The sequence below is a fragment of the Triturus cristatus genome, chromosome 12, assembly GCF_964204655.1.
Source record: "Triturus cristatus chromosome 12, aTriCri1.1, whole genome shotgun sequence".
NCBI classification, from domain to species: Eukaryota; Metazoa; Chordata; class Amphibia; order Caudata; family Salamandridae; genus Triturus; species Triturus cristatus.
The window spans coordinates 184,193,601-184,216,563 of record NC_140595.1 but is presented as its reverse complement, the minus strand read 5'-3'; positions in this window follow the sequence as shown (position 1 = coordinate 184,216,563).

The window sequence follows — 22,963 nt, the reverse complement described above, 5'->3', positions numbered from 1 at the left end:
TCTTTGAACTAAAATTCACATTTGTACGTGGATAATCACTTTTAGAGATAAAATGAGATGTTTAAAGTGATTTTCATGCTTCCAGGGGATATGAACGCAAAATTTGTGGAATGGGTAAACGTGAATGAAAAGGGCCAATTTACTCACTCTGAGGCCTTAAAAAGTGTTTCTCCACCACGTGAAGTGAATTAAATAACATTTTTAGGCCTTTATTGTTCAATCAAAAATGCCCAATTTTTGACAAAAGAGATAACCGCCTCCCCTTACGACATGCTTCAGAAACTAAAAAAATGGTCTGTTTTCAAATGTTGCGTCTTTGAACTAAAATTCACATTTGTACGTGGATAATCACTTTTAGAGATAAAATGAGATGTTTAAAGTGATTTTCATGCTTCCAGGGGCCCTGAACGCAAGATTTGTGGAATGGGTAAACGTGAATGAAAAGGGCCAATTCACTCACTCTGAGGCCTTAAAAAGTGTTTCTCCACCACGGGAAGTGAATTAAATTACATTTTTAGGCCTTTATTGTTCAATCAAAAATGCCCAATTTTTGACAAAAGAGATAACCACCCCCCCTTACGACATGCTTCAGAAACTAAAAAAATGGTCCGTTTTCAAATGTTGCGTCTTTGAACTAAAATTCACATTTGTACGTGGATAATCACTTTTAGAGATAAAATGAGATGTTTAAAGTGATTTTCATGCTTCCAGGGGCCCTGAACGCAAGATTTGTGGAATGGGTAAACGTGAATGAAAATGGCCAATTTACTCACTCTAAGGCCTTAAAAAGTGTTTATCCACCTCGGGAAGTGAAATAAATAACATTTGGAGGCCTTTATTGTTCAATCAAAAATGCCAAATTTTTGACGAAAGAGATAACCACCCCCCCTTATGTCATGCTTCAGAAACTAAAAAAAATGGTCCGTTTTCAAATGTTGCGTCTTTGAACTAAAATTCACATTTGTACGTGGATAATCACTTTTAGAGATAAAAAGAGATGTTTAAAGTGATTTTCATGCTTCCAGGGGATATGAACGCAAAATTTGTGGAATGGGTAAACGTGAATGAAAAGGGCCAATTTACTCACTCTGAGGCCTTAAAAAGTGTTTCTCCACCACGGGAAGTGAAATAAATAACATTTGGAGGCCTTTATTGTTCAATCAAAAATGCCTGATTTTTGACGAAATAGATAACCACCCCCCCTTACGACATGCTCAAGAAACTAAAAAAATGTGCCGTTTTCAAATGTTGCGTCTTTGAATTAAAATTCACATTTGTACGTGGATAATCACTTTTAGAGATAAAATGAGATGTTTAAAGTGATTTTCATGCTTCCAGGGGCCCTGAACGCAAAATTTGTGGAATGGGTAAACGTGAATCAAAATGGCCAATTTACTCACTCTGAGGCCTTAAAAAGTGTTTCTCCACCACGGGAAGTGAATTAAATAACATTTTTAGGCCTTTATTGTTCAATCAAAAATGCCCAATTTTTGACAAAAGAGATAACCACCCCCCCTTACGACATGCTTCAGAAACTAAAAAAATGGTCCGTTTTCAAATGTTGCATCTTTGAACTAAAATTCACATTTGTACATGGATAATCACTTTTAGAGACAAAATGAGATGTTTAAAGTGATTTTCATGCTTCCAGGGGCCCTGAACGCAAGATTTCTGGAATGGGTAAACGTGAATGAAAATGGCCAATTTACTCACTCTGAGGCCTTAAAAAGTGTTTCTCCACCACAGGAAGTGAATTAAATTACATTTTTAGGCCTTTATTGTTCAATCAAAAATGCCCAATTTTTGACAAAAGAGATAACCACCCCCCCTTACGACATGCTTCAGAAACTAAAAAAATGGTCCGTTTTCAAATGTTGCGTCTTTGAACTAAAATTCACATTTGTACGTGGATAATCACTTTTAGAGATAAAATGAGATGTTTAAAGTGATTTTCATGCTTCCAGGGGATATGAATGCAAAATTTGTGGAATGGGTAAACGTGAATGAAAAGGGCCAATTTACTCACTCTGAGGCCTTAAAAAGTGTTTCTCCACCACGGGAAGTGAAATAAATAACATTTGGAGGCCTTTATTGTTCAATCAAAAATGCCTGATTTTTGACAAAAGAGATAACCACCCCCCCTTACGACATGCTCCAGAAACGAAAAAAATGTGCCGTTTTCAAATGTTGGGTCATTGAACTAAAATTCACATTTGTACGTGGATAATCACTTTTAGAGATCAAATGAGATGTTTAAAGTGATTTTCATGCTTCAAGGGGCCCTGAACGCAAAATTTGTGGAATGGGTAAACGTGAATGAAAATGGCCAATTTACTCACTCTGAGGCCTTAAAAAGTGTTTATCCACCAGGGGAAGTGAAATAAATAACATTTGGAGGCCTTTATTGTTCAATCAAAAATGCCCAATTTTTGACAAAAGAGATAACCACCCCCCCTTACGACATGCTTCAGAAACTAAAAAAATGGTCCGTTTTCAAATGTTGCGTCTTTGAACTAAAATTCACATTTGTACGTGGATAATCACTTTTAGAGATAAAATGAGATGTTTAAAGTGATTTTCATGCTTCCAGGGGCCCTGAACGCAAGATTTCTGGAATGGGTAAACGTGAATGAAAATGGCCAATTTACTCACTCTGAGGCCTTAAAAAGTGTTTCTCCACCACAGGAAGTGAATTAAATTACATTTTTAGGCCTTTATTGTTCAATCAAAAATGCCCAATTTTTGACAAAAGAGATAACCACCCCCCCTTACGACATGCTTCAGAAACTAAAAAAATGGTCCGTTTTCAAATGTTGCGTCTTTGAACTAAAATTCACATTTGTACGTGGATAATCACTTTTAGAGATAAAATGAGATGTTTAAAGTGATTTTCATGCTTCCAGGGGATATGAATGCAAAATTTGTGGAATGGGTAAAAATGAATGAAAAGGGCCAATTTACTCACTCTGAGGCCTTAAAAAGTGTTTCTCCACCACGGGAAGTGAAATAAATAACATTTGGAGGCCTTTATTGTTCAATCAAAAATGCCCAATTTTTGACAAAAGAGATAACCACCCCCCCTTACGACATGCTTCAGAAACTAAAAAAATGGTCCGTTTTCAAATGTTGCGTCTTTGAACTAAAATTCACATTTGTACATGGATAATCACTTTTAGAGACAAAATGAGATGTTTAAAGTGATTTTCATGCTTCCAGGGGCCCTGAACGCAAGATTTCTGGAATGGGTAAACGTGAATGAAAATGGCCAATTTACTCACTCTGAGGCCTTAAAAAGTGTTTCTCCACCACAGGAAGTGAATTAAATTACATTTTTAGGCCTTTATTGTTCAATCAAAAATGCCCAATTTTTGACAAAAGAGATAACCACCCCCCCTTACGACATGCTTCAGAAACTAAAAAAATGGTCCGTTTTCAAATGTTGCGTCTTTGAACTAAAATTCACATTTGTACGTGGATAATCACTTTTAGAGATAAAATGAGATGTTTAAAGTGATTTTCATGCTTCCAGGGGATATGAATGCAAAATTTGTGGAATGGGTAAACGTGAATGAAAAGGGCCAATTTACTCACTCTGAGGCCTTAAAAAGTGTTTCTCCACCACGGGAAGTGAAATAAATAACATTTGAAGGCCTTTTTTGTTCAATCAAAAATGCCTGATTTTTGACAAAAGAGATAACCACCCCCCCTTACGACATGCTCCAGAAACGAAAAAAATGTGCCGTTTTCAAATGTTGCGTCATTGAACTAAAATTCACATTTGTACGTGGATAATCACTTTTAGAGATCAAATGAGATGTTTAAAGTGATTTTCATGCTTCAAGGGGCCCTGAACGCAAAATTTGTGGAATGGGTAAACGTGAATGAAAATGGCCAATTTACTCACTCTGAGGCCTTAAAAAGTGTTTATCCACCAGGGGAAGTGAAATAAATAACATTTGGAGGCCTTTATTGTTCAATCAAAAATGCCCAATTTTTGACAAAAGAGATAACCACCCCCCCTTACGACATGCTTCAGAAACTAAAAAAATGGTCCGTTTTCAAATGTTGCGTCTTTGAACTAAAATTCACATTTGTACGTGGATAATCACTTTTAGAGATAAAATGAGATGTTTAAAGTGATTTTCATGCTTCCAGGGGCCCTGAACGCAAGATTTCTGGAATGGGTAAACGTGAATGAAAATGGCCAATTTACTCACTCTGAGGCCTTAAAAAGTGTTTCTCCACCACAGGAAGTGAATTAAATTACATTTTTAGGCCTTTATTGTTCAATCAAAAATGCCCAATTTTTGACAAAAGAGATAACCACCCCCCCCTTACGACATGCTTCAGAAACTAAAAAAATGGTCCGTTTTCAAATGTTGCGTCTTTGAACTAAAATTCACATTTGTACGTGGATAATCACTTTTAGAGATAAAATGAGATGTTTAAAGTGATTTTCATGCTTCCAGGGGATATGAATGCAAAATTTGTGGAATGGGTAAAAATGAATGAAAAGGGCCAATTTACTCACTCTGAGGCCTTAAAAAGTGTTTCTCCACCACGGGAAGTGAAATAAATAACATTTGGAGGCCTTTATTGTTCAATCAAAAATGCCTGATTTTTGACAAAAGAGATAACCACCCCCCCTTACGACATGCTCCAGAAACTAAAAAAATGTGCCGTTTTCAAATGTTGCGTCATTGAACTAAAATTCACATTTGTACGTGGATAATCACTTTTAGAGATCATATGAGATGTTTAAAGTGATTTTCATGCTTCAAGGGGCCCTGAACGCAAAATTTGTGGAATGGGTAAACGTGAATGAAAATGGCCAATTTACTCACTCTGAGGACTTAAAAAGTGTTTATCCACCAGGGGAAGTGAAATAAATAACATTTGGAGGCCTTTATTGTTCAATCAAAAATGCCCAATTTTTGACAAAAGAGATAACCACCCCCCCTTACGACATGCTTCAGAAACTAAAAAAATGGTCCGTTTTCAAATGTTGCGTCTTTGAACTAAAATTCACATTTGTACGTGGATAATCACTTTTAGAGATAAAATGAGATGTTTAAAGTGATTTTCATGCTTCCAGGGGATATGAACGCAAAATTTGTGGAATGGGTAAACGTGAATGAAAAGGGCCAATTTACTCACTCTGAGGCCTTAAAAAGTGTTTCTCCACCACGGGAAGTGAAATAAATAACATTTTTAGGCCTTCATTGTTCAATCAAAAATGCCCAATTTTTGACGAAAGAGATAACCACCCCCCCTTACGACATGCTTCAGAAACTAAAAAAATGGTCCGTTTTCAAATGTTGCGTCTTTGAACTAAAATTCACATTTGTACGTGGATAATCACTTTTAGAGATAAAATGAGATGTTTAAAGTGATTTTCATGCTTCCAGGGGCCCTGAACGCAAGATTTGTGGAATGGGTAAACGTGAATGAAAATGGCCAATTTACTCACTCTGAGGCCTTAAAAAGTGTTTCTCCACCACGGGAAGTGAATTAAATAACATTTTTAGGCCTTTATTGTTCAATCAAAAATGCCCAATTTTTGACGAAAGAGATAACCACCCCCCCTTACGACATGCTCCAGAAACTAAAAAAATGTGCCGTTTTCAAATGTTGCGTCTTTGAACTAAAATTCACATTTGTACGTGGATAATCACTTTTAGAGATAAAATGAGATGTTTAAAGTGATTTTCATGCTTCCAGGGGCCCTGAACGCAAGATTTGTGGAATGGGTAAACGTGAATGAAAATGGCCAATTTACTCACTCTAAGGCCTTAAAAAGTGTTTATCCACCTCGGGAAGTGAAATAAATAACATTTGGAGGCCTTTATTGTTCAATCAAAAATGCCAAATTTTTGACGAAAGAGATAACCACCCCCCCTTATGACATGCTTCAGAAACTAAAAAAAATGGTCCGTTTTCAAATGTTGCGTCTTTGAACTAAAATTCACATTTGTACGTGGATAATCACTTTTAGAGATAAAATGAGATGTTTAAAGTGATTTTCATGCTTCCAGGGGATATGAACGCAAAATTTGTGGAATGGGTAAACGTGAATGAAAAGGGCCAATTTACTCACTCTGAGGCCTTAAAAAGTGTTTCGCCACCACGGGAAGTGAAATAAATAACATTTGGAGGCCTTTATTGTTCAATCAAAAATGCCAAATTTTTGACGAAAGAGATAACCACCCCCCCTTATGACATGCTTCAGAAACTAAAAAAAATGGTCCGTTTTCAAATGTTGCGTCTTTGAACTAAAATTCACATTTGTACGTGGATAATCACTTTTAGAGACAAAATGAGATGTTTAAAGTGATTTTCATGCTTCCAGGGGCCCTGAACGCAAGATTTCTGGAATGGGTAAACGTGAATGAAAATGGCCAATTTACTCACTCTGAGGCCTTAAAAAGTGTTTCTCCACCACAGGAAGTGAATTAAATTAAATTTTTAGGCCTTTATTGTTCAATCAAAAATGCCCAATTTTTGACAAAAGAGATAACCACCCCCCCTTACGACATGCTTCAGAAACTAAAAAAATGGTCCGTTTTCAAATGTTGCGTCTTTGAACTAAAATTCACATTTGTACGTGGATAATCACTTTTAGAGATAAAATGAGATGTTTAAAGTGATTTTCATGCTTCCAGGGGATATGAATGCAAAATTTGTGGAATGGGTAAACGTGAATGAAAAGGGCCAATTTACTCACTCTGAGGCCTTAAAAAGTGTTTCTCCACCACAGGAAGTGAATTAAATTACATTTTTAGGCCTTTATTGTTCAATCAAAAATGCCCAATTTTTGACAAAAGAGATAACCACCCCCCCTTACGACATGCTTCAGAAACTAAAAAAATGGTCCGTTTTCAAATGTTGCGTCTTTGAACTAAAATTCACATTTGTACGTGGATAATCACTTTTAGAGATAAAATGAGATGTTTAAAGTGATTTTCATGCTTCCAGGGGCCCTGAACGCAAGATTTGTGGAATGGGTAAACGTGAATGAAAATGGCCAATTTACTCACTCTAAGGCCTTAAAAAGTGTTTATCCACCTCGGGAAGTGAAATAAATAACATTTGGAGGCCTTTATTGTTCAATCAAAAATGCCAAATTTTTGACGAAAGAGATAACCACTCCCCCTTATGTCATGCTTCAGAAACTAAAAAAAATGGTCCGTTTTCAAATGTTGCGTCTTTGAACTAAAATTCACATTTGTACGTGGATAATCACTTTTAGAGATAAAAAGAGATGTTTAAAGTGATTTTCATGCTTCCAGGGGATATGAACGCAAAATTTGTGGAATGGGTAAACGTGAATGAAAAGGGCCAATTTACTCACTCTGAGGCCTTAAAAAGTGTTTCTCCACCACGGGAAGTGAAATGAATAACATTTGGAGGCCTTTATTGTTCAATCAAAAATGCCTGATTTTTGACGAAATAGATAACCACCCCCCCTTACGACATGCTCAAGAAACTAAAAAAATGTGCCGTTTTCAAATGTTGCGTCTTTGAACTAAAATTCACATTTGTACGTGGATAATCACTTTTAGAGATAAAATGAGATGTTTAAAGTGATTTTCATGCTTCCAGGGGCCCTGAACGCAAAATTTGTGGAATGGGTAAACGTGAATCAAAATGGCCAATTTACTCACTCTGAGGCCTTAAAAAGTGTTTCTCCACCACGGGAAGTGAATTAAATAACATTTTTAGGCCTTTATTGTTCAATCAAAAATGCCCAATTTTTGACAAAAGAGATAACCACCCCCCCTTACGACATGCTTCAGAAACTAAAAAAATGGTCCGTTTTCAAATGTTGCGTCTTTGAACTAAAATTCACATTTGTACGTGGATAATCACTTTTAGAGACAAAATGAGATGTTTAAAGTGATTTTCATGCTTCCAGGGGCCCTGAACGCAAGATTTCTGGAATGGGTAAACGTGAATGAAAATGGCCAATTTACTCACTCTGAGGCCTTAAAAAGTGTTTCTCCACCACAGGAAGTGAATTAAATTACATTTTTAGGCCTTTATTGTTCAATCAAAAATGCCCAATTTTTGACAAAAGAGATAACCACCCCCCCTTACGACATGCTTCAGAAACTAAAAAAATGGTCCGTTTTCAAATGTTGCGTCTTTGAACTAAAATTCACATTTGTACGTGGATAATCACTTTTAGAGATAAAATGAGATGTTTAAAGTGATTTTCATGCTTCCAGGGGATATGAATGCAAAATTTGTGGAATGGGTAAACGTGAATATAAAGGGCCAATTTACTCACTCTGAGGCCTTAAAAAGTGTTTCTCCACCACGGGAAGTGAAATAAATAACATTTGGAGGCCTTTATTGTTCAATCAAAAATGCCTGATTTTTGACAAAAGAGATAACCACCCCCCCTTACGACATGCTCCAGAAACGAAAAAAATGTGCCGTTTTCAAATGTTGCGCCATTGAACTAAAATTCACATTTGTACGTGGATAATCACTTTTAGAGATCAAATGAGATGTTTAAAGTGATTTTCATGCTTCAAGGGGCCCTGAACGCAAAATTTGTGGAATGGGTAAACGTGAATGAAAATGGCCAATTTACTCACTCTGAGGCCTTAAAAAGTGTTTATCCACCAGGGGAAGTGAAATAAATAACATTTGGAGGCCTTTATTGTTCAATCAAAAATGCCCAATTTTTGACAAAAGAGATAACCACCCCCCCTTACGACATGCTTCAGAAACTAAAAAATGGTCCGTTTTCAAATGTTGCGTCTTTGAACTAAAATTCACATTTGTACGTGGATAATCACTTTTAGAGATAAAATGAGATGTTTAAAGTGATTTTCATGCTTCCAGGGGCCCTGAACGCAAGATTTCTGGAATGGGTAAACGTGAATGAAAATGGCCAATTTACTCACTCTGAGGCCTTAAAAAGTGTTTCTCCACCACGGGAAGTGAATTAAATTACATTTTTAGGCCTTTATTGTTCAATCAAAAATGCCGAATTTTTGACAAAAGAGATAACCACCCCCCCTTACGACATGCTTCAGAAACTAAAAAAATGGTCCGTTTTCAAATGTTGCGTCTTTGAACTAAAATTCACATTTGTACGTGGATAATCACTTTTAGAGATAAAATGAGATGTTTAAAGTGATTTTCATGCTTCCAGGGGCCCTGAACGCAAGATTTGTGGAATGGGTAAACGTGAATGAAAATGGCCAATTTACTCACTCTAAGGCCTTAAAAAGTGTTTATCCACCTCGGGAAGTGAAATAAATAACATTTGGAGGCCTTTATTGTTCAATCAAAAATGCCAAATTTTTGACGAAAGAGATAACCACCCCCCCTTATGTCATGCTTCAGAAACTAAAAAAAATGGTCCGTTTTCAAATGTTGCGTCTTTGAACTAAAATTCACATTTGTACGTGGATAATCACTTTTAGAGATAAAATGAGATGTTTAAAGTGATTTTCATGCTTCCAGGGGATATGAACGCAAAATTTGTGGAATGGGTAAACGTGAATGAAAAGGGCCAATTTACTCACTCTGAGGCCTTAAAAAGTGTTTCTCCACCACGGGAAGTGAATTAAATAACATTTTTAGGCCTTTATTGTTCAATCAAAAATGCCCAATTTTTGACAAAAGAGATAACCACCTCCCCTTACGACATGCTTCAGAAACTAAAAAAATGGTCTGTTTTCAAATGTTGCGTCTTTGAACTAAAATTCACATTTGTACGTGGATAATCACTTTTAGAGATAAAATGAGATGTTTAAAGTGATTTTCATGCTTCCAGGGGCCCTGAACGCAAGATTTGTGGAATGGGTAAACGTGAATGAAAAGGGCCAATTTACTCACTCTGAGGCCTTAAAAAGTGTTTCTCCACCACGGGAAGTGAATTAAATTACATTTTTAGGCCTTTATTGTTCAATCAAAAATGCCCAATTTTTGACAAAAGAGATAACCACCCCCCCTTACGACATGCTTCAGAAACTAAAAAAATGGTCCGTTTTCAAATGTTGCGTCTTTGAACTAAAATTCACATTTGTACGTGGATAATCACTTTTAGAGATAAAATGAGATGTTTAAAGTGATTTTCATGCTTCCAGGGGCCCTGAACGCAAGATTTGTGGAATGGGTAAACGTGAATGAAAATGGCCAATTTACTCACTCTAAGGCCTTAAAAAGTGTTTATCCACCTCGGGAAGTGAAATAAATAACATTTGGAGGCCTTTATTGTTCAATCAAAAATGCCAAATTTTTGACGAAAGAGATAACCACTCCCCCTTATGTCATGCTTCAGAAACTAAAAAAAATGGTCCGTTTTCAAATGTTGCGTCTTTGAACTAAAATTCACATTTGTACGTGGATAATCACTTTTAGAGATAAAAAGAGATGTTTAAAGTGATTTTCATGCTTCCAGGGGATATGAACGCAAAATTTGTGGAATGGGTAAACGTGAATGAAAAGGGCCAATTTACTCACTCTGAGGCCTTAAAAAGTGTTTCTCCACCACGGGAAGTGAAATAAATAACATTTGGAGGCCTTTATTGTTCAATCAAAAATGCCTGATTTTTGACGAAATAGATAACCACCCCCCCTTACGACATGCTCAAGAAACTAAAAAAATGTGCCGTTTTCAAATGTTGCGTCTTTGAACTAAAATTCACATTTGTACGTGGATAATCACTTTTAGAGATAAAATGAGATGTTTAAAGTGATTTTCATGCTTCCAGGGGCCCTGAACGCAAAATTTGTGGAATGGGTAAACGTGAATCAAAATGGCCAATTTACTCACTCTGAGGCCTTAAAAAGTGTTTCTCCACCACGGGAAGTGAATTAAATAACATTTTTAGGCCTTTATTGTTCAATCAAAAATGCCCAATTTTTGACAAAAGAGATAACCACCCCCCCTTACGACATGCTTCAGAAACTAAAAAAATGGTCCGTTTTCAAATGTTGCGTCTTTGAACTAAAATTCACATTTGTACGTGGATAATCACTTTTAGAGACAAAATGAGATGTTTAAAGTGATTTTCATGCTTCCAGGGGCCCTGAACGCAAGATTTCTGGAATGGGTAAACGTGAATGAAAATGGCCAATTTACTCACTCTGAGGCCTTAAAAAGTGTTTCTCCACCACAGGAAGTGAATTAAATTACATTTTTAGGCCTTTATTGTTCAATCAAAAATGCCCAATTTTTGACAAAAGAGATAACCACCCCCCCTTACGACATGCTTCAGAAACTAAAAAAATGGTCCGTTTTCAAATGTTGCGTCTTTGAACTAAAATTCACATTTGTACGTGGATAATCACTTTTAGAGATAAAATGAGATGTTTAAAGTGATTTTCATGCTTCCAGGGGATATGAATGCAAAATTTGTGGAATGGGTAAACGTGAATATAAAGGGCCAATTTACTCACTCTGAGGCCTTAAAAAGTGTTTCTCCACCACGGGAAGTGAAATAAATAACATTTGGAGGCCTTTATTGTTCAATCAAAAATGCCTGATTTTTGACAAAAGAGATAACCACCCCCCCTTACGACATGCTCCAGAAACGAAAAAAATGTGCCGTTTTCAAATGTTGCGCCATTGAACTAAAATTCACATTTGTACGTGGATAATCACTTTTAGAGATCAAATGAGATGTTTAAAGTGATTTTCATGCTTCAAGGGGCCCTGAACGCAAAATTTGTGGAATGGGTAAACGTGAATGAAAATGGCCAATTTACTCACTCTGAGGCCTTAAAAAGTGTTTATCCACCAGGGGAAGTGAAATAAATAACATTTGGAGGCCTTTATTGTTCAATCAAAAATGCCCAATTTTTGACAAAAGAGATAACCACCCCCCCTTACGACATGCTTCAGAAACTAAAAAAATGGTCCGTTTTCAAATGTTGCGTCTTTGAACTAAAATTCACATTTGTACGTGGATAATCACTTTTAGAGATAAAATGAGATGTTTAAAGTGATTTTCATGCTTCCAGGGGCCCTGAACGCAAGATTTCTGGAATGGGTAAACGTGAATGAAAATGGCCAATTTGCTCACTCTGAGGCCTTAAAAAGTGTTTCTCCACCACAGGAAGTGAATTAAATTACATTTTTAGGCCTTTATTGTTCAATCAAAAATGCCCAATTTTTGACAAAAGAGATAACCACCCCCCCTTACGACATGCTTCAGAAACTAAAAAAATGGTCCGTTTTCAAATGTTGCGTCTTTGAACTAAAATTCACATTTGTACGTGGATAATCACTTTTAGAGATAAAATGAGATGTTTAAAGTGATTTTCATGCTTCCAGGGGATATGAATGCAAAATTTGTGGAATGGGTAAACGTGAATGAAAAGGGCCAATTTACTCACTCTGAGGCCTTAAAAAGTGTTTCTCCACCACGGGAAGTGAAATAAATAACATTTGGAGGCCTTTATTGTTCAATCAAAAATGCCTGATTTTTGACAAAAGAGATAACCACCCCCCCTTACGACATGCTCCAGAAACTAAAAAAATGTGCCGTTTTCAAATGTTGCATCATTGAACTAAAATTCACATTTGTACGTGGATAATCACTTTTAGAGATCAAATGAGATGTTTAAAGTGATTTTCATGCTTCAAGGGGCCCTGAACGCAAAATTTGTGGAATGGGTAAACGTGAATGAAAATGGCCAATTTACTCACTCTGAGGACTTAAAAAGTGTTTATCCACCAGGGGAAGTGAAATAAATAACATTTGGAGGCCTTTATTGTTCAATCAAAAATGCCCAATTTTTGACAAAAGAGATAACCACCCCCCCTTACGACATGCTTCAGAAACTAAAAAAATGGTCCGTTTTCAAATATTGCGTCTTTGAACTAAAATTCACATTTGTACGTGGATAATCACTTTTAGAGATAAAATGAGATGTTTAAAGTGATTTTCATGCTTCCAGGGGCCCTGAACGCAAAATTTGTGGAATGGGTAAACGTGAATGAAAATGGCCAAGTTACTCACTCTGAGGCCTTAAAAAGTGTTTATCCACCTTGGGAAGTGAAATAAATAACATTTGGAGGCCTTTATTGTTCAATCAAAAATGCCCAATTTTTGACAAAAGAGATAACCACCCCCCCTTACGACATGCTTCAGAAACTAAAAAAATGGTCCGTTTTCAAATGTTGCGTCTTTGAACTAAAATTCACATTTGTACGTGGATAATCACTTTTAGAGATAAAATGAGATGTTTAAAGTGATTTTCATGCTTCCAGGGGCCCTGAACGCAAAATTTGTGGAATGGGTAAACGTGAATGAAAATGGCCAATTTATTCACTCTGAGGCCTTAAAAAGTGTTTCTCCACCACGGGAAGTGAAATAAATAACATTTGGAGGCCTTTATTGTTCAATCAAAAATGCCCAATTTTTGACGAAAGAGATAACCACCCCCCCTTACGACATGCTTCAGAAACTAAAAAAATGGTCCGTTTTCAAATGTTGCGTCTTTGAACTAAAATTCACATTTGTACGTGGATAATCACTTTTAGAGATAAAATGAGATGTTTAAAGTGATTTTCATGCTTCCAGGGGATATGAACGCAAAATTTGTGGAATGGGTAAACGTGAATGAAAAGGGCCAATTTACTCACTCTGAGGCCTTAAAAAGTGTTTCTCCACCACGGGAAGTGAAATAAATAACATTTGGAGGCCTTTATTGTTCAATCAAAAATGCCTGATTTTTGACAAAAGAGATAACCACCCCCCCTTACGACATGCTCCAGAAACTAAAAAAATGTGCCGTTTTCAAATGTTGCGTCATTGAACTAAAATTCACATTTTTACGTGGATAATCACTTTTAGAGATCAAATGAGATGTTTAAAGTGATTTTCATGCTTCAAGGGGCCCTGAACGCAAAATATGTGGAATGGGTAAACGTGAATGAAAATGGCCAATTTACTCACTCTGAGGCCTTCAAAAGTGTTTATCCACCACGGGAAGTGAAATAAATAACATTTGGAGGCCTTTATTGTTCAATCAAAAATGCCCAATTTTTGACAAAAGAGATAACCACCCCCCCTTACGACATGCTTCAGAAACCAAAAATATGGTCTGTTTTCAAATGTTGCGTCTTTGAACTAAAATTCACATTTGTACGTGGATAATCACTTTTAGAGATAAAATGAGATGTTTAAAGTGATTTTCATGCTTCCAGGGGATAGGAACGCAAAATTTGTGGAATGGGTAAACGTGAATGAAAAGGGCCAATTTACTCACTCTGAGGCCTTAAAAAGTGTTTCTCCACCACGGGAAGTGAAATAAATAAAATTTTTAGGCCTTCATTGTTCAATCAAAAATGCCCAATTTTTGACGAAAGAGATAACCACCCCCCCTTACGACATGCTTCAGAAACTAAAAAAATAGTCCGTTTTCAAATGTTGCGTCTTTGAACTAAAATTCACATTTGTACGTGGATAATCACTTTTAGAGATAAAATGAGATGTTTAAAGTGATTTTCATGCTTCCAGGGGATATGAACGCAAAATTTGTGGAATGGGTAAACGTGAATGAAAAGGGCCAATTTACTCACTCTGAGGCCTTAAAAAGTGTTTCTCCACCACGTGAAGTGAATTAAATAACATTTTTAGGCCTTTATTGTTCAATCAAAAATGCCCAATTTTTGACAAAAGAGATAACCGCCTCCCCTTACGACATGCTTCAGAAACTAAAAAAATGGTCTGTTTTCAAATGTTGCGTCTTTGAACTAAAATTCACATTTGTACGTGGATAATCACTTTTAGAGATAAAATGAGATGTTTAAAGTGATTTTCATGCTTCCAGGGGCCCTGAACGCAAGATTTGTGGAATGGGTAAACGTGAATGAAAAGGGCCAATTCACTCACTCTGAGGCCTTAAAAAGTGTTTCTCCACCACGGGAAGTGAATTAAATTACATTTTTAGGCCTTTATTGTTCAATCAAAAATGCCCAATTTTTGACAAAAGAGATAACCACCCCCCCTTACGACATGCTTCAGAAACTAAAAAAATGGTCCGTTTTCAAATGTTGCGTCTTTGAACTAAAATTCACATTTGTACGTGGATAATCACTTTTAGAGATAAAATGAGATGTTTAAAGTGATTTTCATGCTTCCAGGGGCCCTGAACGCAAGATTTGTGGAATGGGTAAACGTGAATGAAAATGGCCAATTTACTCACTCTAAGGCCTTAAAAAGTGTTTATCCACCTCGGGAAGTGAAATAAATAACATTTGGAGGCCTTTATTGTTCAATCAAAAATGCCAAATTTTTGACGAAAGAGATAACCACCCCCCCTTATGTCATGCTTCAGAAACTAAAAAAAATGGTCCGTTTTCAAATGTTGCGTCTTTGAACTAAAATTCACATTTGTACGTGGATAATCACTTTTAGAGATAAAAAGAGATGTTTAAAGTGATTTTCATGCTTCCAGGGGATATGAACGCAAAATTTGTGGAATGGGTAAACGTGAATGAAAAGGGCCAATTTACTCACTCTGAGGCCTTAAAAAGTGTTTCTCCACCACGGGAAGTGAAATAAATAACATTTGGAGGCCTTTATTGTTCAATCAAAAATGCCTGATTTTTGACGAAATAGATAACCACCCCCCCTTACGACATGCTCAAGAAACTAAAAAAATGTGCCGTTTTCAAATGTTGCGTCTTTGAATTAAAATTCACATTTGTACGTGGATAATCACTTTTAGAGATAAAATGAGATGTTTAAAGTGATTTTCATGCTTCCAGGGGCCCTGAACGCAAAATTTGTGGAATGGGTAAACGTGAATCAAAATGGCCAATTTACTCACTCTGAGGCCTTAAAAAGTGTTTCTCCACCACGGGAAGTGAATTAAATAACATTTTTAGGCCTTTATTGTTCAATCAAAAATGCCCAATTTTTGACAAAAGAGATAACCACCCCCCCTTACGACATGCTTCAGAAACTAAAAAAATGGTCCGTTTTCAAATGTTGCGTCTTTGAACTAAAATTCACATTTGTACATGGATAATCACTTTTAGAGACAAAATGAGATGTTTAAAGTGATTTTCATGCTTCCAGGGGCCCTGAACGCAAGATTTCTGGAATGGGTAAACGTGAATGAAAATGGCCAATTTACTCACTCTGAGGCCTTAAAAAGTGTTTCTCCACCACAGGAAGTGAATTAAATTACATTTTTAGGCCTTTATTGTTCAATCAAAAATGCCCAATTTTTGACAAAAGAGATAACCACCCCCCCTTACGACATGCTTCAGAAACTAAAAAAATGGTCCGTTTTCAAATGTTGCGTCTTTGAACTAAAATTCACATTTGTACGTGGATAATCACTTTTAGAGATAAAATGAGATGTTTAAAGTGATTTTCATGCTTCCAGGGGATATGAATGCAAAATTTGTGGAATGGGTAAACGTGAATGAAAAGGGCCAATTTACTCACTCTGAGGCCTTAAAAAGTGTTTCTCCACCACGGGAAGTGAAATAAATAACATTTGGAGGCCTTTATTGTTCAATCAAAAATGCCTGATTTTTGACAAAAGAGATAACCACCCCCCCTTACGACATGCTCCAGAAACGAAAAAAATGTGCCGTTTTCAAATGTTGGGTCATTGAACTAAAATTCACATTTGTACGTGGATAATCACTTTTAGAGATCAAATGAGATGTTTAAAGTGATTTTCATGCTTCAAGGGGCCCTGAACGCAAAATTTGTGGAATGGGTAAACGTGAATGAAAATGGCCAATTTACTCACTCTGAGGCCTTAAAAAGTGTTTATCCACCAGGGGAAGTGAAATAAATAACATTTGGAGGCCTTTATTGTTCAATCAAAAATGCCCAATTTTTGACAAAAGAGATAACCACCCCCCCTTACGACATGCTTCAGAAACTAAAAAAATGGTCCGTTTTCAAATGTTGCGTCTTTGAACTAAAATTCACATTTGTACGTGGATAATCACTTTTAGAGATAAAATGAGATGTTTAAAGTGATTTTCATGCTTCCAGGGGCCCTGAACGCAAGATTTCTGGAATGGGTAAACGTGAATGAAAATGGCCAATTTACTCACTCTGAGGCCTTAAAAAGTGTTTCTCCACCACAGGAAGTGAATTAAATTACATTTTTAGGCCTTTATTGTTCAATCAAAAATGCCCAATTTTTGACAAAAGAGATAACCACCCCCCCTTACGACATGCTTCAGAAACTAAAAAAATGGTCCGTTTTCAAATGTTGCGTCTTTGAACTAAAATTCACATTTGTACGTGGATAATCACTTTTAGAGATAAAATGAGATGTTTAAAGTGATTTTCATGCTTCCAGGGGATATGAATGCAAAATTTGTGGAATGGGTAAAAATGAATGAAAAGGGCCAATTTACTCACTCTGAGGCCTTAAAAAGTGTTTCTCCACCACGGGAAGTGAAATAAATAACATTTGGAGGCCTTTATTGTTCAATCAAAAATGCCCAATTTTTGACAAAAGAGATAACCACCCCCCCTTACGACATGCTTCAGAAACTAAAAAAATGGTCCGTTTTCAAATGTTGCGTCTTTGAACTAAAATTCACATTTGTACATGGATAATCACTTTTAGAGACAAAATGAGATGTTTAAAGTGATTTTCATGCTTCCAGGGGCCCTGAACGCAAGATTTCTGGAATGGGTAAACGTGAATGAAAATGGCCAATTTACTCACTCTGAGGCCTTAAAAAGTGTTTCTCCACCACAGGAAGTGAATTAAATTACATTTTTAGGCCTTTATTGTTCAATCAAAAATGCCCAATTTTTGACAAAAGAGATAACCACCCCCCCTTACGACATGCTTCAGAAACTAAAAAAATGGTCCGTTTTCAAATGTTGCGTCTTTGAACTAAAATTCACATTTGTACGTGGATAATCACTTTTAGAGATAAAATGAGATGTTTAAAGTGATTTTCATGCTTCCAGGGGATATGAATGCAAAATTTGTGGAATGGGTAAACGTGAATGAAAAGGGCCAATTTACTCACTCTGAGGCCTTAAAAAGTGTTTCTCCACCACGGGAAGTGAAATAAATAACATTTGAAGGCCTTTTTTGTTCAATCAAAAATGCCTGATTTTTGACAAAAGAGATAACCACCCCCCCTTACGACATGCTCCAGAAACGAAAAAAATGTGCCGTTTTCAAATGTTGCGTCATTGAACTAAAATTCACATTTGTACGTGGATAATCACTTTTAGAGATCAAATGAGATGTTTAAAGTGATTTTCATGCTTCAAGGGGCCCTGAACGCAAAATTTGTGGAATGGGTAAACGTGAATGAAAATGGCCAATTTACTCACTCTGAGGCCTTAAAAAGTGTTTATCCACCAGGGGAAGTGAAATAAATAACATTTGGAGGCCTTTATTGTTCAATCAAAAATGCCCAATTTTTGACAAAAGAGATAACCACCCCCCCTTACGACATGCTTCAGAAACTAAAAAAATGGTCCGTTTTCAAATGTTGCGTCTTTGAACTAAAATTCACATTTGTACGTGGATAATCACTTTTAGAGATAAAATGAGATGTTTAAAGTGATTTTCATGCTTCCAGGGGCCCTGAACGCAAGATTTCTGGAATGGGTAAACGTGAATGAAAATGGCCAATTTACTCACTCTGAGGCCTTAAAAAGTGTTTCTCCACCACAGGAAGTGAATTAAATTACATTTTTAGGCCTTTATTGTTCAATCAAAAATGCCCAATTTTTGACAAAAGAGATAACCACCCCCCCCTTACGACATGCTTCAGAAACTAAAAAAATGGTCCGTTTTCAAATGTTGCGTCTTTGAACTAAAATTCACATTTGTACGTGGATAATCACTTTTAGAGATAAAATGAGATGTTTAAAGTGATTTTCATGCTTCCAGGGGATATGAATGCAAAATTTGTGGAATGGGTAAAAATGAATGAAAAGGGCCAATTTACTCACTCTGAGGCCTTAAAAAGTGTTTCTCCACCACGGGAAGTGAAATAAATAACATTTGGAGGCCTTTATTGTTCAATCAAAAATGCCTGATTTTTGACAAAAGAGATAACCACCCCCCCTTACGACATGCTCCAGAAACTAAAAAAATGTGCCGTTTTCAAATGTTGCGTCATTGAACTAAAATTCACATTTGTACGTGGATAATCACTTTTAGAGATCATATGAGATGTTTAAAGTGATTTTCATGCTTCAAGGGGCCCTGAACGCAAAATTTGTGGAATGGGTAAACGTGAATGAAAATGGCCAATTTACTCACTCTGAGGACTTAAAAAGTGTTTATCCACCAGGGGAAGTGAAATAAATAACATTTGGAGGCCTTTATTGTTCAATCAAAAATGCCCAATTTTTGACAAAAGAGATAACCACCCCCCCTTACGACATGCTTCAGAAACTAAAAAAATGGTCCGTTTTCAAATGTTGCGTCTTTGAACTAAAATTCACATTTGTACGTGGATAATCACTTTTAGAGATAAAATGAGATGTTTAAAGTGATTTTCATGCTTCCAGGGGATATGAACGCAAAATTTGTGGAATGGGTAAACGTGAATGAAAAGGGCCAATTTACTCACTCTGAGGCCTTAAAAAGTGTTTCTCCACCACGGGAAGTGAAATAAATAACATTTTTAGGCCTTCATTGTTCAATCAAAAATGCCCAATTTTTGACGAAAGAGATAACCACCCCCCCTTACGACATGCTTCAGAAACTAAAAAAATGGTCCGTTTTCAAATGTTGCGTCTTTGAACTAAAATTCACATTTGTACGTGGATAATCACTTTTAGAGATAAAATGAGATGTTTAAAGTGATTTTCATGCTTCCAGGGGCCCTGAACGCAAGATTTGTGGAATGGGTAAACGTGAATGAAAATGGCCAATTTACTCACTCTGAGGCCTTAAAAAGTGTTTCTCCACCACGGGAAGTGAATTAAATAACATTTTTAGGCCTTTATTGTTCAATCAAAAATGCCCAATTTTTGACGAAAGAGATAACCACCCCCCCTTACGACATGCTCCAGAAACTAAAAAAATGTGCCGTTTTCAAATGTTGCGTCTTTGAACTAAAATTCACATTTGTACGTGGATAATCACTTTTAGAGATAAAATGAGATGTTTAAAGTGATTTTCATGCTTCCAGGGGCCCTGAACGCAAGATTTGTGGAATGGGTAAACGTGAATGAAAATGGCCAATTTACTCACTCTAAGGCCTTAAAAAGTGTTTATCCACCTCGGGAAGTGAAATAAATAACATTTGGAGGCCTTTATTGTTCAATCAAAAATGCCAAATTTTTGACGAAAGAGATAACCACCCCCCCTTATGACATGCTTCAGAAACTAAAAAAAATGGTCCGTTTTCAAATGTTGCGTCTTTGAACTAAAATTCACATTTGTACGTGGATAATCACTTTTAGAGATAAAATGAGATGTTTAAAGTGATTTTCATGCTTCCAGGGGATATGAACGCAAAATTTGTGGAATGGGTAAACGTGAATGAAAAGGGCCAATTTACTCACTCTGAGGCCTTAAAAAGTGTTTCGCCACCACGGGAAGTGAAATAAATAACATTTGGAGGCCTTTATTGTTCAATCAAAAATGCCAAATTTTTGACGAAAGAGATAACCACCCCCCCTTATGACATGCTTCAGAAACTAAAAAAAATGGTCCGTTTTCAAATGTTGCGTCTTTGAACTAAAATTCACATTTGTACGTGGATAATCACTTTTAGAGACAAAATGAGATGTTTAAAGTGATTTTCATGCTTCCAGGGGCCCTGAACGCAAGATTTCTGGAATGGGTAAACGTGAATGAAAATGGCCAATTTACTCACTCTGAGGCCTTAAAAAGTGTTTCTCCACCACAGGAAGTGAATTAAATTACATTTTTAGGCCTTTATTGTTCAATCAAAAATGCCCAATTTTTGACAAAAGAGATAACCACCCCCCCTTACGACATGCTTCAGAAACTAAAAAAATGGTCCGTTTTCAAATGTTGCGTCTTTGAACTAAAATTCACATTTGTACGTGGATAATCACTTTTAGAGATAAAATGAGATGTTTAAAGTGATTTTCATGCTTCCAGGGGATATGAATGCAAAATTTGTGGAATGGGTAAACGTGAATGAAAAGGGCCAATTTACTCACTCTGAGGCCTTAAAAAGTGTTTCTCCACCACGGGAAGTGAAATAAATAACATTTGGAGGCCTTTATTGTTCAATCAAAAATGCCTGATTTTTGACAAAAGAGATAACCACCCCCCCTTACGACATGCTCCAGAAACGAAAAAAATGTGCCGTTTTCAAATGTTGCGTCATTGAACTAAAATTCACATTTGTACGTGGATAATCACTTTTAGAGATCAAATGAGATGTTTAAAGTGATTTTCATGCTTCAAGGGGCCCTGAACGCAAAATTTGTGGAATGGGTAAACGTGAATGAAAATGGCCAATTTACTCACTCTGAGGCCTTAAAAAGTGTTTCTCCACCACAGGAAGTGAATTAAATTACATTTTTAGGCCTTTATTGTTCAATCAAAAATGCCCAATTTTTGACAAAAGAGATAACCACCCCCCCTTACGACATGCTTCAGAAACTAAAAAAATGGTCCGTTTTCAAATGTTGCGTCTTTGAACTAAAATTCACATTTGTACGTGGATAATCACTTTTAGAGATAAAATGAGATGTTTAAAGTGATTTTCATGCTTCCAGGGGATATGAATGCAAAATTTGTGGAATGGGTAAAAATGAATGAAAAGGGCCAATTTACTCACTCTGAGGCCTTAAAAAGTGTTTCTCCACCACGGGAAGTGAAATAAATAACATTTGGAGGCCTTTATTGTTCAATCAAAAATGCCTGATTTTTGACAAAAGAGATAACCACCCCCCCTTACGACATGCTCCAGAAACTAAAAAAATGTGCCGTTTTCAAATGTTGCGTCATTGAACTAAAATTCACATTTGTACGTGGATAATCACTTTTAGAGATCAAATGAGATGTTTAAAGTGATTTTCATGCTTCAAGGGGCCCTGAACGCAAAATTTGTGGAATGGGTAAACGTGAATGAAAATGGCCAATTTACTCACTCTGAGGACTTAAAAAGTGTTTATCCACCAGGGGAAGTGAAATAAATAACATTTGGAGGCCTTTATTGTTCAATCAAAAATGCCCAATTTTTGACAAAAGAGATAACCACCCCCCCTTACGACATGCTTCAGAAACTAAAAAAATGGTCCGTTTTCAAATGTTGCGTCTTTGAACTAAAATTCACATTTGTACGTGGATAATCACTTTTAGAGATAAAATGAGATGTTTAAAGTGATTTTCATGCTTCCAGGGGATATGAACGCAAAATTTGTGGAATGGGTAAACGTGAATGAAAAGGGCCAATTTACTCACTCTGAGGCCTTAAAAAGTGTTTCTCCACCACGGGAAGTGAAATAAATAACATTTTTAGGCCTTCATTGTTCAATCAAAAATGCCCAATTTTTGACGAAAGAGATAACCACCCCCCCTTACGACATGCTTCAGAAACTAAAAAAATGGTCCGTTTTCAAATGTTGCGTCTTTGAACTAAAATTCACATTTGTACGTGGATAATCACTTTTAGAGATAAAATGAGATGTTTAAAGTGATTTTCATGCTTCCAGGGGCCCTGAACGCAAGATTTGTGGAATGGGTAAACGTGAATGAAAATGGCCAATTTACTCACTCTAAGGCCTTAAAAAGTGTTTATCCACCTCGGGAAGTGAAATAAATAACATTTGGAGGCCTTTATTGTTCAATCAAAAATGCCAAATTTTTGACGAAAGAGATAACCACCCCCCCTTATGACATGCTTCAGAAACTAAAAAAAATGGTCCGTTTTCAAATGTTGCGTCTTTGAACTAAAATTCACATTTGTACGTGGATAATCACTTTTAGAGATAAAATGAGATGTTTAAAGTGATTTTCATGCTTCCAGGGGATATGAACGCAAAAT